The sequence below is a fragment of the Canis lupus genome, chromosome 30 (genome assembly GCF_003254725.2).
Source record: "Canis lupus dingo isolate Sandy chromosome 30, ASM325472v2, whole genome shotgun sequence".
Taxonomy (NCBI): Eukaryota; Metazoa; Chordata; class Mammalia; order Carnivora; family Canidae; genus Canis; species Canis lupus.
In genome coordinates this window covers 12,705,304-12,722,452 of record NC_064272.1, presented here as the reverse complement: position 1 = coordinate 12,722,452, position 17,149 = coordinate 12,705,304, and the positions used below count along the sequence as shown (strand labels likewise).

At 39.1% G+C, this 17,149-nt stretch overlaps 1 long non-coding RNA gene across 1 annotated transcript in view; it reads right to left on the bottom strand.

Moving 5' to 3' along the window:
- The window catches only part of LOC112675464 (uncharacterized), a 41,988-nt gene that overhangs the window by 4,233 nt on the left and 20,606 nt on the right, over positions 1 to 17,149 (bottom strand). Inside the window, exons 4-5 of the long non-coding RNA XR_003145892.3 lie at positions 13,716 to 13,783; positions 12,951 to 13,155 (exon numbers count right to left, since the gene is read on the bottom strand). This is a non-coding gene — a long non-coding RNA (uncharacterized LOC112675464). The remainder of the gene's footprint in view (positions 1 to 12,950; positions 13,156 to 13,715; positions 13,784 to 17,149) is intronic.

Sequence of the window (17,149 nt, the reverse complement as noted above, 5' to 3'; positions counted from 1 at the left end):
CGGTGAGAGTGGACATCCCTGTGGTGTTCCTGATCTGAGGGGAAAAGCTCTCAGTGTTTCCCCATTGAGAATGGTATTCACTGTGGGCTTTTCATATATGGCTTTTAAGATGCTGAGAAATGTTCCTTCTATCCATACACTCTGAAGAGCTTTGATCAGGAATGGATGTCAAATGCTTTCTCTGCATCTGTTGAGAGGATATTATGGTTCTTGGGGTTTTTTTGTTTGTTTTTGATGTGACCTATTATGTTGATTGTTTTACAAGTTTGAACCACCTTTGCATCCCAGGAATAAATCCCACTTGGTCACAGTGAATAATCTGCTTAATGTACTGTTCGATCCTGTTGGCTAGTATCTTGGTGAGAATTTTTGCATCCGTGTTCATCAGGGATATTGGTCTATAATTCTCCTTTTTGGTGGGGTCTTTGTCTGATTTTGGAATCAAAGTAATGTCTCATGAAATGAGTTTGGAAGTATTCCATTATTTGTATCCTTCAGAACAACTTTGGTAAAATAGATATTATTTCTTCTTTAAACATTTGATAGAATTCCCCTGGGAAGCCACCTAGCCCTAGGCTTTTGTGTCTTTGGAGATTTTTGATGACTGCTTCAATTTCCTCACTGGTTATTGGCCTGTTCAGGTTTTTTATTTCTTCCTGTTCCAGTTTTGGTAATTTGTGGTTCTCCAGAAATGCATCCATTTCTTCTAGATTGCCTAGTTTATTGCCGTATAGCTGCTCATAATACATTTTAAAAATCATTTGTATTTCCTTGGTGTTGGTTGTAATCTCTCCTTTTTCATTTGTGATTTTATTAATTTGAGTCTTTTCTCTTTTCTTTTTAATTAGGATGACTAGGGGTTTATCTTATTCATTCTTTCAAAGAACCAACTCCTGGTTCTGTTGATATGTTCTACAGTTCTTCTGGTCTTTCATTGAGTTCTGCTCGAATTTTTATTAATTTCTGCTTGGTGTAGGTTTTACTTGCTGTTCTTTGTCCAATTCCTTTAGGTGTGAGGTTAGCTGTGTATTTGAGGGTTGTTTTTTTTTTTTTTTTTTTTTTTTCAATTTTTTGAGGAGGCTTGTATTGTGATGTATTTCCCTCTTAGGACTGCTTTTGCTGTATCCCAAAGATTTTGAATGGTTATATCTTCATTTTCATTAGTTTCCATGAATCTTTTTAAGTCTTTTCTAATTACCTGGTTGGCCCTTTCATCTTTTAGCAGGATGCTCTTTAACCTCCACGTGTTTGAGTTTCTTCCAAATTTCTTTTTGTGATTGAATTCTAGTTTCAAATCTTTGTGGTCTGAAAATAAGCAGGGGACGATCCCAATCTTTTGGTATTGGTTGAGACCTGATTTGTGGCCCAGTATGTGGTCTATTCTGGAGAAAGTTCCATGTGCACTTGAGAAGAAAGTGTATTCAGTTGCATTCAGATGGAAAGTTCTGTATATATCTCTGAAATCCATCTGGTCCAGGGTATCATTTAAGGCCCTTGTTTCTTTGGTGATATTCTGATTAGAATATCTGTCATTTGCAGAAAGTGTCATGTTGAAATCTCCTATTATTACTGTATTTTATCTAAGTATCTCTTTACTTCAGTTATTAAATGATTGATATACTTGGCAGCTCCCATATTAGGGGCATAAATATTCATGATTGTTAGGTCTTCTTGTTGGATACACCCTTTAAGTATGATATAGTGTCCCTCTTCATCTCTTACTACAGTCTTTGAGATAACTTTAATTTATCTGATATGAGGATTGCTACCCCAACTTTCTTTTGAGGACCATTTTTTTAAATTTATTTTTCATTGGTGTTCAATTTACTAACATACAGAATAACCCCCAGTGCCCATCACCCATTCACTCCCACCCCCTGCCCTCCTCCCCTTCTACCACCCCTAGTTCGTTTCCCAGAGTTAGCAGTCTTCACGTTCTGTCTTCCTTTCTGATATTTCCCACACATTTCTTCCCCCTTCCCTTATATTCCCTTTCACTATTATTTATATTCCCCAAATGAATGAGACCATATAATGTTTGTCCTTCTCCGATTGACTTATTTCACTCAGCATAATACTCTCCAGTTCCATCCACGTTGAAGCAAATGGTGGGTATTTGTCATTTCTAATGGCTGAGTAATATTCCATTGTGTACATAAACCACATCTTCTTTATCCATTCATCTTTCGATGGACACTGAGGCTCCTTCTACAGTTTGGCTATCGTGGCCATTGCTGCTATAAACATCGGGGTGCAGGTGTCCCGGCATTTCATTGCATATGTATCTTTGGGGTAAATCCCCAACAGTGCAATTGCTGGGTCGTAGGGCAGGTCTATTTTTAACTGTTTGAGGAACCTCCACACAGTTTTCCAGAGTGGCTGCACCAGGTCACATTCCCACCAACAGTGTAAGAGGGTTCCCTTTTCTCCACATCCTCTCCAACATTTGTGGTTTCCTGCCTTGTTAATTTTCCCCATTCTCACTGGTGTGAGGTGGTATCTCATTGTGGTTTGGATTTGTATTTCCCTGATGGCAAGTGATGCAGAGCATTTTCTCATGTGCATGTTGGCCATGTCTATGTCTTCCTCTGTGAGATTTCTGTTCATGTCTTTTGCCCATTTCATGATTGGATTGTTTGTTTCTTTGGTGTTGAGTTTAATAAGTTCTTTATAGATCTTGGAAACTAGCCCTTTATCTGATATGTCATTTGCAAATATCTTCTCCCATTCTGTAGGTTGTCTTTGAGTTTTGTTGACTGTATTCTTTGCTGTGCAAAAGCTTCTTATCTTGATGAAGTCCCAATAGTTCATTTTTGCTTTTGTTTCTTTTGCCTTCGTGGATGTATCTTGCAAGAAGTTACTGTGGCCGAGTTCAAAAAGGGTGTTGCCTGTGTTCTTCTCTAGGATTTTGATGGAATCTTGTCTCACATTTAGATCTTTCATCCATTTTGAGTTTATCTTTGTGTATGGTGCAAGAGAGTGGTCTAGTTTCATTCTTCTGCATGTGGATGTCCAATTTTCCCAGCACCATTTATTGAAGAGACTGTCTTTCTTCCAATGGATAGTCTTTCCTCCTTTATTGAATATTAGTTGCCCATAAAGTTCAGGGTCCACTTCTGGGTTCTCTATTCTGTTCCATTGATCTATGTGTCTGTTTTTGTGCCAGTACCACACTGTCTTGATGACCACAGCTTTGTAGTACAACCTGAAATCTGGCATTGTGATGCCCCCAGATATGGTTTTCTTTTTTAAATTCCCCTGGCTATTCAGGGTCTTTTCTGGTTCCACACAAATCTTAAAACAATTTGTTCTAAGTCTCTGAAGAAAGTCCATGGTATTTTGATAGGGACTGCATTAAGCGTGTAAATTGCCCTGGGTAACATTGACATTTTCACAATATTAATTCTGCCAATCCATGAGCATGGAATATTTTTCCATCTCTTTGTGTCTTCCTCAATTTCTTTCAGAAGTGTTCTATAGTTTTGAGGGTATAGATCCTTTACCTCTTTGGTTAGGTTTATTCCTAGGTATCTTATTCTTTTGGGTGCAATTGTAAATGGGATTGACTCCTTAATTTCTCTTTCTTCAGTCTCATTGTTAGTGTATAGAAATGCCACTGACTTCTGGGCATTGATTATGTATCCTGCCACGCTACCGAATTGCTGTATGAGTTCTAGCAATCTTGGGGTGGAGGCTTTTGGGTTTTCTATGTAGAGTATCATGTCATCGGCAAAGAGGGAGAGTTTGACTTCTTCTTTGCCAATTTGAATGCCTTTAATGTCTTTTTGTTGTCTGATTGCTGAGGCTAGGACTTCCAGTACTATGTTGAACAGCAGTGGTGAGAGTGGACATCCCTGTCTTGTTCCTGATCTTAGGGGAAAGGCTCCCAGTGCTTCCCCATTGAGAATGATATTTGCTGTGGGCTTTTCATAGATGGCTTTTAAGATGTCGAGGAATGTTCCCTCTATCCCTACACTCTGAAGAGTTTTGATCAGGAATGGATGCTGTATTTTGTCAAATGCTTTCTCTGCATCCAATGAGAGGATCATATGGTTCTTGGTTTTTCTCTTGCTGATATGATGAATCACATTGATTGTTTTACGGGTGTTGAACCAGCCTTGTGTCCCAGGGATAAATCCTACTTGGTCATGGTGAATAATTTTCTTAATGTACTGTTGGATCCTATTGGCCAGTATCTTGTTGAGAATTTTTGCATCCATGTTCATCAGGGATATTGGTCTGTAATTCTCCTTTTTGGTGGGGTCTTTGTCTGGTTTTGGAATTAAGGTGATGCTGGCCTCATAGAACGAATTTGGAAGTACTCCATGTCTTTCTATCTTTCCAAACAGCTTTAGGAGAATAGGTATGGTTTCTTCTTTAAACGTTTGATAAAATTCCCCTGGGAAGCCATCTGGCCCTGGACTCTTGTGTCTTGGGAGGTTTTTGATGACTGCTTCAATTTCCTCCCTGGTTATTGGCCTGTTCAGGTTTTCTATTTCTTCCTGTTCCAGTTTTGGTAGTTTGTGGCTTTCCAGGAATGCGTCCATTTCTTCTAGATTGCCTAATTTATTGGCGTATAGCTGTTCACAATATGTTTTTAAAATCGTTTGTATTTCCTTGGTGTTGGTCGTGATCTCTCCTTTCTCATTCATGATTTTATTAATTTGAGTCTTCTCTCTCTTCTTTTTAATAAGGCTGGCTAATGGTTTATCTATCTTGTTAATTCTTTCAAAGAACCAACTCCTGGTTTTGTTGATCTGTTCCACAGTTCTTCTGGTCTCGATTTTGTTGAGTTCTGCTCAAATCTTTATTTACTCCCTTCTTCTCTTGGGTGTAGGATCTATTTGCTGTTTTTTCTCTAGCTCCTTTATGTGTAAGGTTAGCTTTTGTATTTGAGTTCTTTCCAGTTTTTGAATGGATGCTTGTATTGCGATGTATTTCCCCCTTAGGACTGCTTTTGCTGCATCCCAAAGATTTTGAACGGTTGTATCTTCATTCTCATTAGTTTCCATGAATCTTTTTAATTCTTCCTTAATTTCCTGGTTGACCCTTTTATCTTTTAGCAGGATGGTCCTTAACCTCCACATGTTTGAGGTCCTTCCAAACTTCTTGTTGTGATTTAGTTCTAATTTCAAGGCATTATGGTCTGAGAATATGCAGGGGACAATCCCAATCTTTTGGTATCGGTTCAGACCCGATTTGTGACCCAATATGTGGTCTATTCTGGAGAAAGTTCCATGTGCGCTTGAGAAGAATGTGTATTCAGTTGAGTTTGGATGTAAAGTTCTGTAGATATCTGTGAAATCCATCTGGTGCAGTGTATCATTTAAAGCTCTCGTTTCTTTGGAGATGTTGTGCTTAGAAGACCTATCGAGTATAGAAAGAGCTAGATTGAAGTCACCAAGTATAAGTGTATTATTATCTAAGTATTTCTTCACTTTGGTTAATAATTGATTGATATATTTGGCAGCTCCCACATTCGGGGCATATATATTGAGGATTGTTAAGTCCTCTTGTTGAATAGATCCTTTAATTATGATATAGTGTCCCTCTTCATCTCTCACTACAGTCTTTGGGGTAAATTTTAGTTTATCTGATATAAGGATGGCTACCCCTGCTTTCTTTTGAGGACCATTTGAATGGTAAATGGTTCTCCAACCTTTTATTTTCAGGCTGTAGGTGTCCTTCTGTCTAAAATGAGTCTCTTGTAGACAGCAAATAGATGGGTCCTGCTTTTTTATCCAGTCTGAAACCCTGCCCCTTTTGATGGGGTCATTAAGCCCGTTCACATTCAGAGTTACTATTGAGAGATATGAGTTTAGTGTCATCATGATATCTATTCAGTCCTTGTTTTTGTGGACTGTTCCACTGAACTTCTTCTTAAAGGGGAATTTTAAGAGTCCCCCTTAAAATTTCTTGCAGAGCTGGTTTGGAGGTCACATATTCTTTTAGTTGCTGCCTGTCTTGGAAACTCTTTATCTCTCCTTCCATTTTGAATGAGAGCCTTGCTGGATAAAGTATTCTTGGTTGCATGTTCTTCTCCTTTAGGACCCTGAATATATCCTGCCAGCCCTTTCTGGCCTGCCAGGTCTCTGTGGAGAGGTGTGCTGTTACCCTAATACTCCTCCCCATAAAAGTCAGGGATTTCTTGTCTCTTGCTGCTTTAAGGATCTTCTCTTTATCTTTGGAATTTGCAAGCTTCACTATTAAATGTCGAGGTGTTGAACGGTTTTTATTGATTTTAGGGGGGGGATCTATTTCCTGGATCTGAATGCCTGTTTTCCTTCCCAGATTCGGAAAGTTTTCAGCTAGAATTTGTTCAAATACATATTCTGGCCCTCTGTCCCTTTCGGCGCCCTCGGGAACCCCAATTAAACGTAGGTTTTTCTTTCTCAGGCTGTCGTTTATTTCCCTTAATCTATCTTCATGGTCTTTTAATTGTTTGTCTCTTTTTTCCTCAGTTTCCCTCTTTGCTATCAACTTGTCTTCTCTGTCACTCACTCGTTCTTCCACCTCGTTAACCCTCGACATTAGGACTTCTAGTTTGGATTGCATCTCATTCAATTGATTTTTAATTTCTGCCTGATTAGCTCTAAATTCTGCAGTCATGAAGTCTCTTGAGTCCTTTATACTTTTTCTAGAGCCACCAGTAGCTGTATAATAGTGCTTCTGAATTGGCTTTCTGACATTGAATTGTAATCCAGATTTTGTAACTCTGTGGGAGAGAGGACTGTTTCTGATTCTTTCTTTTGAGGTGAGGTTTTCCTTCTAGTCATTTTGCTCAGTGCAGAGTGGCCAAAAGCAAGTTGTATTGGGAAAAAGAGAAAAAGAGAGGAGAGAAAGAAGGAAAGAAAAGAGAAAGAGAAAAAAAAGGGAAGAAAAAAAAACGGAAAAAAAAAAGAAAAAGAAAGAAAAAAAGGGGGTGGGGGAAGGAAACAAATCAAAAAGCAAAACAAAACAAAAAAACAAAAAAACAAAACAAAAAAAAAAGAACCACCGGGGAGTATCTTCTGATTCTGTGTACTTTAAGTCCCTTGGCTTCTGGAAGTTGTCCGTCTAGCTGGTGTTCTGGGGGAGGGGTCTGTTGTGCTGATTTTCAGGTGTTAGCAGTTGGGGGAGCTGCTGTGCCCCCTCCTGGTGCAGGGCTCAGAGGGGGTTGTTTACCCCGTGAGGCCGCAGGAGGAACAGCCCCAATGGCGGGGCCAGGTCTGGAAACCTGGATTCAGCCCCCGCAGGAACTCTTGAGCTCTGGGTCTGCAGGGCCTGGAGGCTCCGGGGCGGGGCCACTGATCTGCTCAGCTGGGGCAGGAGCGTCCTCGCTGTCCTGGGCCCTCCCGGCCTCTGCCTGTCCCGGGGGGAGGCCGGATCCTGGGCTGTGTCCCGGCGCCCTGTGCTCCGGGGCCTGCGCTGTTGGATTCGCGCTCCCGCCCCGCAGCCCCCTCCGCGGAGCCGCCCCCGAGCCCCCCGAGCTGCTCCCGCCCCGCAGCCCCCTCCGCGGAGCCTCTTCCTCCGCCCGAGCCCCCCAGAGCTGCTCCGGGTCCCCCGTGCGCGCTGCAGCCCTTAGGGAGCTCGGCGCAGTTGCTCTGTTACTGTCTCGGGGAACCCGAGGGCATCCCCGCCCTCCTGGGTCCTGCTCCACCTCCCCGCGAGCCCCTTTCCACCCGGGAAGGTTGGTGCAGCTCCTGCTCCTCCGGGACGGGGCTCTCCTGTCCTGGGGACACTCGCCCCGGCCTCAGCCCGGCTCCTCGCGGGGCCCCTCCCCCTTGGAGGCCTTTGTTTCTTTACTTCTTTTTCCCCGTCTTCCTACCTTGATAGAAGCGTGAACTCTTCTCACTGTTGCATACCAGGTGTTCTCTCTTTAATTCTCAGGCCGAATTCATAGATTTTCAGAATGATTGGAAGGTTTTCTAGGTAATTTGGTGGAGACAGGTGATTTGGAGACCCTACTCTTCCGCCGTCTTGCCTAAGGACCATTTGAATGGTAAATTGTTCTCCACCCTTTCATTTTCTGGCTGTAGGTGGCTTTAGGTCTAAAATGAGTCTCCTAGACAGAAAATAGATGGATTTTGCTTTTTTTAACCAGTCCAACGCTCTCTTTTGATGGATCATTTAGCCCATTCCTGTTCAGAATGACTATTGAAAGATATGAATTTAGTGTCATCGTAATACCTATTCAGTCCCTGTTTTTGTGGATTGTTTCTTGGGCTTCCTCTTTCTTTTACAGGGTCCCCCTTAATATTTTTTGTACAGCTGGTTCAATGGTCACATATTCTTTCAGTTTCTGCCTATGCTGGAAGCTCTTTATCTCTCCTTCTATTCTGAATGAAATCCTTGCTGGATAGAGTATTCTTGGCTGAATGTTCTAGAAGACCTGGCCAGAGAACCCAAACAATCAAGGAACCTGACTTAGAGCCTCGCTTGGACAGAAAACAAAGCCAGCAGTCCAACCCAAGTGTTTGCAGACTTTGATAGCAAGCCTCACCTGCCCAAGGATGTTACCAACTGACACATTTAGAACTCCAAACTAGGAGGATGGGTAAAGGACTGTCTCTGCCAAACTGAGTGTGTAAATTGTGGAAAAGGAGACTGCTTATTCGAATGTGCAGATTCCTATGTTGGGAATAAAGGATCACAAAGGAATCAGGTAAACATGACACCACCAAAGAAAACATAATAAAGCTCCAAAAACTGGTCCTGAATAAATAGAGAACTATAAACTGTCAAAATATTCAGCATAAACCTCTTAGGTTTAGTGAGCTACAAAAACACAGCTAACTGAAGGAAATTGGGAAAACAATACATGAGCACAATAAGAGCAATAAATAAACAAAAAAAATAAAACCCAGAAATCTTAGAGCTGAAAAATACAATTACTAAGCTGAAGAATTAGAGTTTCAACAACAGACTTAAGTATGCAGAAGAAAGAATCTGTGAACTAGAATATAGGTTGTTTGAAATGAGCTAGTCAGAACAAGAAAAAAAAAGAGTGATGAAAGCTGACAAGACTATGGGACACAATAAAAACAAAACAAAAATCCTCCTCATGAGAATTCCAGAAATAGAAAAGACAAAAGGTAGAAAGTAAATTTAAAACAATAATGGCTGAATTCTTGCCAAAACCAGAGAGAGAAATTAATATCCACATCTACAAGCCTTCAAAGACTCCAAACTTTCCAGACCAGAAGAGAAAATAGACTGACCTATTCAAAATACTGAGAGGAAAAAACTGTCAACCAAGAATTCTATGACTGAAAAAACTTTTCTTTCAGAAATAAAGAAGCAATAATGAGTTTCCTGAAAAAACTCAGGAACAAGTTTTTGCCTTTGGCCCAGGGCGCAATCCTGAAGTCCCGGGATCGAGTCCCACATCAGATTCCGGCATGGAGCCTGCTTCTCCCTCCTCCTGTGTCTCTGCCTCTCTCTCTCTGTCTATCATAAATAAATAAATAAATAAATAAATATCAGTACAGTAATAATTGGGGTTTTTAATACTCCACTTTCAAAAATGGATAGATCATCAGACACAGAATCAATATGGAAATAATGGCTTTGAACAGCCCTCTATGTCTAATGAATCTAATAGATGTATACAGAACATCCAGAACACAGGAGAATACACATTCTCTCAAGTACATATCAAAAATTTTTCTAGAATAGACAATATGTTAGATCACAAAACAAGTCTTAACAAACTCAAGAGATTGAAATCATATCAAGTATCTTTTCTGATCACAATGCTATGAAACAAGAAACAACTAGAGGAAAACTGGAAAATTCACAAATATATGGAACCCTTTCCTTAACAACCAATGAATCAAAGACGATGTTAAAAAGGAAATAGTTTGACACAAACCAAAATAGAAACAAAATATACTAAAACTTATGGAATGCAGTCAATTTAACATAAGGAACTAGGAAAAAAGATTAGAACAAAGTTAACAAAATGGGAGAAATAAAGATTAAAGAAGAAATAAACTAAGAGTTCATTCTTTGGAAAAATAAAATTAAATCTTTAGTTAAATGAACCAAAGAAAAAGGACAGAGAACCCAAATCAACAAAACTATACGTGACATATGATGCATTACAACTGATAATACAGCTACAAACATCAAGGTGCATGTATCCCTTCGAATAAATATTTTTGTATTTGGGTAAATACCTACTAGTACAATTGTTGGTTCATAGGGTACTTCTATTTTTAACTTTTGGAGGAAACTCCATATTGTTCTTCAGAGTGGCTGCACCAGTTTGCATTCCCACCAACACTGTAGGAGGGTTCTCTTTTCCCCACATACTCACCAATACCTATGGTTTGTTTTGTTTTTTTATTTTAGCCATTCTGACAAATATGATATCTCATTGTGGTTTTGATTTGTATTTCACTGATGAGTGGATGTTGAGCATCTTTTCGCATGTCTGTTGACTACGTGGATATCTGCTTTGGAAAAATGTCTATTCATGTCTTCTGCCCATTTTTAATTCATTTGGTTTTGGGGTGTTGTGCTTGGGTGATGAGTTCTTTATATACTTTGGATACTAACCCTTCATCAGTTATGTCATTTGCAAAACATCTTCTCCCATTCTGTAGGTTGCCTTTTAGTTTGTTGATTCTTCCCTTTGCTGTGCAGAAGCTTTTTATTTTGCTCAAGCCCCAAGTTTTATTTTTGCTTTTGTTTCCCTTGCTTCAGGAGACATTTCTAGTAAGAATCTGCAACAGCCAGCCAATATCACAAAGTTGCTGTCTATATTCTCTAGAATTTTGAGTTTCCTATCTCATCTTTAAGTCTTTAATCCATTCAGAACTTTTTTTGTGTATGATGTAGGAAAGTGGTTCAGGTTTATCTTTTTTCATGCTGCCATTCAGGTGTCCCAACACCATTTGTTAAAAAGACTGTCTTTTTCCCATTGGATATTCCTTCCTGCTTTGTCAAAACTTAATTGCCCATATAGTTGTAGGTACATTTCTGGGTTTCTTATTCTCTTCTAGTGACCTATATTTGTACTGGTACCATACTGTTTTGATCACTACAGCTTTGTAATATAACTTGAAGTCCAGAATTGTGATGCCTCCAGCTTTGCTTCCCTCCCACCCCCCACGTTGCTTTGGCTATTCAGGGTCTTTTTGTGGTTCCATACAAATTTTAGGATTGTTTGTTCTAGCTCTATGAAAAATGATGATGGTATTTTGATAGGTATGGCATTAAATGTGTAGATTGCTTTGATAGTATAGACATTTTAACAATATTTGTTCTTCCAATCCATGAGCATGGATGTCTTTCCATTTCTTTGTGTTGTCTTCAATTTCTTTCATCAGTGTTTTATAGTCTTCAGAGTAGAAGTTTTTTTACATCTCTGGTTAGGTTTATTCCTAGGTATTTCATGGTTTTTGGTGCAATTATAAATGGGATTGATTCCTTATTTTCCCTTTCCACTACTACATTATTGGTGTACAGAAACTGCAAAAGTTATTTTTTAAGGCAGTGTGGTCCATTTGATAAAAATGTTTAAACTTCCCTTAAAGAAGTTTTTCTTCTCACTACTGGTAAATGTATCATAATGATGTAAAACCATGTGGAAATATTGTCTAAATTTTGGAGGTTCATGTATGGTAAAGAAATGAAAACAATACCTGCTGTGCATGAAAGGACATAAATAAAGGGTGGTTATCTGGGCAACCAGAGCTCTCCCTCCCTGAGAAACTTCACTGTTAAGAGCAGTAGAGGACCACTGATCAATCTAGTTTTGAAGAAGAAAAAAATTTCAAGTGCCAGGAAAGCTTATTACAATCAACCATGGTATAATGAGTACCCTATTAGCCAGAAGTCAATTCACCATGGTTAAATGTTGCTCAGTGCCTCCTGCAATTGCCTTTTAAGTCAAAGTGCATCCTGTTTTGAGATTGAGTAGGTCTGAATTTACTTATCTGTTTCTATTTTCTAACTGCTACCTTAATGTTCATTTGCATACAGAAATAACAAGCTTCCTCTTGTGTGTAATATCATTGACTTAATCTCTACACACAAAATGAATGCAGTATTTTGCAAAATGGCAAATATGTAACCTCTTTAGATCAGAAAGGTACAGTTTCAGTTGTGCTCAGCTATTTGCCACCCAAAACTCGTACTTTCAGGTGGTGACTTTAAGCAGCTGTTACTCAGAATCTAAAAGCATCTGAAAAATCTCCCTAAAATGAACATAATTCTACCAGTGAATTCTCACAATTTTTCCCCAGGTCTTACTATATATATATTTTTTTTTTTTGCCAAGTCCCATTATCTTTCTTTCCTTCAAAAGCTGAAATCTTTAATGTCTACCTATTAATGGGTAGAAACTTTTAGAGAGTGAAGTACTATGTAGAGTATGGACTACCACTAGACCATTGTTGCCCTACCCCTAATCTCTATATTATTATCTACCTGCCTCCTTGTCCAGCCATAATCATAGTTCCCACTGGCTATTCAGTCTATTATCCTCACATGGGGCAGTACCCAGGAGTTCATGGCCTCTCCTCAGTTACACATACTGTCAGATAAGGTTCTTTAAAGCTTTCACCTCCTAAAACAGGTTCACAGATGCCCCCTCTGAAGAAGAGGAGATGGGCATTTATGTACTCACTCCTATCCTTCATTGGTATAAGTTATCCTTTGTGGATTTAACACTCACTTTTCATTTAGGCTGCTACTGTCTATGAGCTGAGTGATATTTCAAAGCTCCAAGGAAAGAAAAGCTGAGAAATGAGATAGTCACTTGAGTCAGAAGCCATAGTCACAGTTACAATTGCTATCGTTGATAGAAAAAGGGGATATTTCTCAGAGTTCCAATAGAATCAGCTGTTGATGTGCCCTCTTTTACTACTCAAACTAAACTAATACTGCTAAACTGTTGAAATCTCTACTGTGTCCAGGGTTTTGAGATTTACCTGAGGAACAAAGGATAAAGTCTCAGCTACCTGGATTGGCTTCTCCTTGCTACACTCCTGGTAGACACATGGGCCTTTCTTCAGCTCATCCAATCTAGTTGCCTCAGATTATCTATGCTAGTGAGTCTGTTGTCTCCACAAGCTGTACTGAAACACAAAGGGCTGCGTGAAGATTGACTTCCAGGATGGTAGAATGAGAACTTTGGTGAATTCTTCCACAAAAACCATGAAAAAACTGGCAAAGCAAGGAAAAACAGTCATTTCAGAACTCTAGTAATTAATTGAAATAAGCGGTTGAATTGAAAATCCTATCCCAGAGGAAATAGTGAACCTCACTAAAATGGTGAGTTTCTTCTTTAATTTTATCTTTTTAAATTTTTAACTTGGGGTTATTCTCATTCCCCTCTCTAACCATCTTGGTTGTGCAGTAGCTATAAAATCCAATAGCCTCAAAGTTAATGATCTCTTTTGCAGCTGCTTTAAATGTACCATCCCCAGAGCACAGCCAATAATTTGTCCCAACTTTAAGCATTCTGGATAATCTCTATTTCAAGTGTATTTTGTCGGTTTGATTTCATCTCGGGGGAATATCTCTAACCCTAGAACATTACCCAAACAATATAATCTGCTGGCAATATCACACCTGCCTAAGATTGTGATTTTAGTTGCAGAAAACAAGAGCTTAGTCAGGAATTTAAGAGGGAATTCTGGAAAATTAGAAAGCCACAGGAAGCCTATAAAAGCCTGATCTTATTCCTTAGGATCTGTATGGTTCATGGTAAAGAAGTTTCTCACCTTTCATCTTGAGATTGTGTTCAAGGAAGAAATAAAAGGTTGAAGACTGGCCTTATCACATAGATCCCCTGTAAAATGTTGGAAGACATACAGGTAAGGAACTTAAGATAATAATTTGACCAGTTATTAGCAGATGACTAAATTATACTGACTCAGGGGTGACTACTCAGAAGCCATATTTTAAAAAAATAGATTTTATTTATTTATTTGACAGAGAAAGGCAGAGAGCACAAACAGGGGGAGCAGCAGGCAGAGGAAGAGGGAGAAGCAGGCTCCTTGCTGAGCAGGGAGCCTGATGTGGGGCTCAATCCCAGGACCCTGGGATCATGACCTAAGCTGAAGGCAGACACTTAGCTGACTGGCCAACCCAGGTGCTCCTAGAAGCTAAATTTAAAAGTAGGAACTAAGTTCTGTTCAAGATAGCAATATACAAGGATCTTGAACTCCCCTCCACCCATGGACACACTAAATCTATAGCTACATTCAGAATAATTCTTTCCAAAAACTGGGTGAGTGACTTACATGTCAGGTGAACAAGAAAAACCCACATCAATACAGGTAGGAAAGGCTGAGACACAGTCTCACCATAAACCTTACTCCATGTGTGGCAACCTACAATTTGAAGGAAACTTTCAACTCCCAAATCCTTCCAGAGGAGTTAAGCATTTGAACTCCATATCTGGCATCCTAAAATTTAATATCTACAACTGAAATATGGGTTCCCAAAATATCTAGCTTTGAAAGCCTTTGAGGTTTGCCATGAGAAGAAGCCAATAGTAAACTGAGAAGCAGTTCTTAAAGAGCTCTCATAGATTCATCATGGCTAACCCACTATGGTACAGCACATAGGCAGCAGACTGAAATGCACCCAGTCTTTCCATGAAATAGGCCTATTTGCTTATCTTAAAATCTTCAGTCTGACAGGCAAGCTTCTAATTAAATGTACATATGAGGACAACGGCAATACTCTGCAGTGGAGGCTAGCAGGCACAGTCTTCATGCTCTCTGCCTTGCTTCAGATTAGTGGCATTTTTCAGAAAGGAGCTATGCACAAATCTTGTGCTGCCATTTTTGTGGCTGCCAACCAATGGATGCCCTTTGATTGCCTGGCTCAGATGGCCAGTGGAGTTTATGTTCAAGAGTTCCCGGGAACTGTAACAAACAGGTAAATAGTTAACTGGCTACACACCCAGGCACAGTACAGAGGCCGCAGACAGAAATATCATCTTTCTATGAAAGAGGTTTATTACCTTATTTTTTACACCTATAACCTAAGAATCAGGGTTCTAATTAAACACACATCTCAGGACTTACTGCAGTCCTCTAAGAGAATAGGGAGGCTAACAGGTGTCATCTTTGTGCTTATACTCTGTTCATCCCAGGTCATCAGTGTCTCCAAAAAGGAGCTTTTGCACACACTGGGCATACTGACTTTTGTGGTTATAAACCAGAGGACATATTCATTGGTAGCTTGGTTCTGGTGGCCAGTAGGGCTTATATTCATGGGTTAAACAAGATGTCAGCAAATAAACATTTCTTAACTGGTTATCTACCCCAAGCAAAATGTAGAAGGAGCAGAAAAAAATACCCATCTTCCACTCAAACACTGAAAGAAGTACATTGGTACACTTTAAAAGCTGCTGCCTGAGGGTCTGGCTTCAAATCAGTATGGATCTACGTACTTACTAATATCTTACCTTCTGGGGCACTGATAGTGCCTCCCAATTATGAATATACATAAGACCTAAAAACAGAGTTATTTGAACAATAACAAAGTTTTGGGTGACAATAATAATCTAGGACAAGGATAAATGAAGTTTCACCTCCTATACAAGGCCATTCCTTCGTGACTAGGAGGGATCAGTAGTTTACCTAATGTAGCAAAGCAGCAAATAAAGAAAGGAAAATGATAATATCTCTAAGAAGTCCTTAGTGAAATTTAAGTAAATGATTTATCTGATAAAAAGTTACATATTATAGTCCTAAAAATGTCACTGAGGTCAGGAAAACAATGCATGAACAAACAGAACTTCAACATGAGATAGAAAATATAAGAATATCAAAGAGAAATCAGAGTTGAAATCACAAATACAATAGAGGAAGTCACAGAAGATTAGATGAAGCAGAAAAAAGTATAAGTGAACTTGAAGACAAACCAATGGAACTGAGGGATAAAAAGGAATTAAAAAATGAAGTTATTTTCCCCTCCCTTTCCCTATGGTCCTCTGTTTTGTTTCTTAAATTCCTATGTGGAGTGAAACCATATGATAAGTGTCTTTTGATTAACTTATTTCACTTAGCAAGATACCCTCTAGTTCTATCCACATCACTGAAAATGTTAAGATTTCAATTTTTTGATGGCTGAGTAATATTCTACTGTATATAGATACCACATCTTCTTTATCCACTCATCTGTCAGTGTACATCTGGGCTCTTACCATAATTTGGCTATTGTGGACATCACTGCTATAAACATCGGGGTGCAAGTGACCCCTTGGATCACTTTGTATCTTTGGGGTAAATACCCAGGAGTGTAATTGCTGGGTCATAAGGTAGCTGTATTTTTAACTTTTTGAGGAACCTCCATACTGTTTTCCAGAGTGGTGTACCAGCTTGCATTCCCACCAGCAGGGTAAGAGAATTCCCTGTTCTCATCCTTATCAACATTTATTGCTTCCTGACTTAATTTTAGCCATTCTGACTCTAACATGTAGTGTACTATTAGTTTCAGAGGCAATTAACTAAATTTAAATAAAATATAAAAAAGAAAAAGAGTGAAGATAACTTAAAGGACTTATAGGATAACACAAAAGGGACCAGTACTTGCATTATTGGGGTTCTAGAAAGTGGAGAGAGAAGAAAAATGGCAGAAAGCTTACTTGAAAAAATAATGGCTAAAGAAAAAAAGAATCACCCTGATTCAGAGAGGAATCCAAAGAAATTCACACCAAACCACATTTTAATTGTCAAAAGTTAAAACCAAGATGAGAATCTTAAAAAACAGCAAAAGAAAGCAACCTGTTACATACAAGGAAAACACCTATAAAGTTATCAGATTTTTTGCAGAAACTTTGCAGTGAAGAAGCAAGTAGCATGACATATTCAAAGTACTGGAAGAAAAAAAACTGCCAACAAGAACAACGGAAAATTGTCCTTCAGAATTGAAGGAAATATAGCTTTTCAGACAAGCAAAATCTGAAGGAGTTCATCACCAATAGGCAGGATTTCTGATAAATAATAAAACTCTTTAATATTTTCCTATTACTAATGAGAACCCTTTTATTTGAGCTTAAAGTATAAATTTCACTGGTAGCTTTTGTGTGGCATAAAGTCAGGTAATCTAATGGGTGGGATCCAGTCAAACACAAATCTATGAAAGCTAAAGGCAAAAGTGATAAAAATACCTATAATGTGTTAATGGATACACAAGTTAA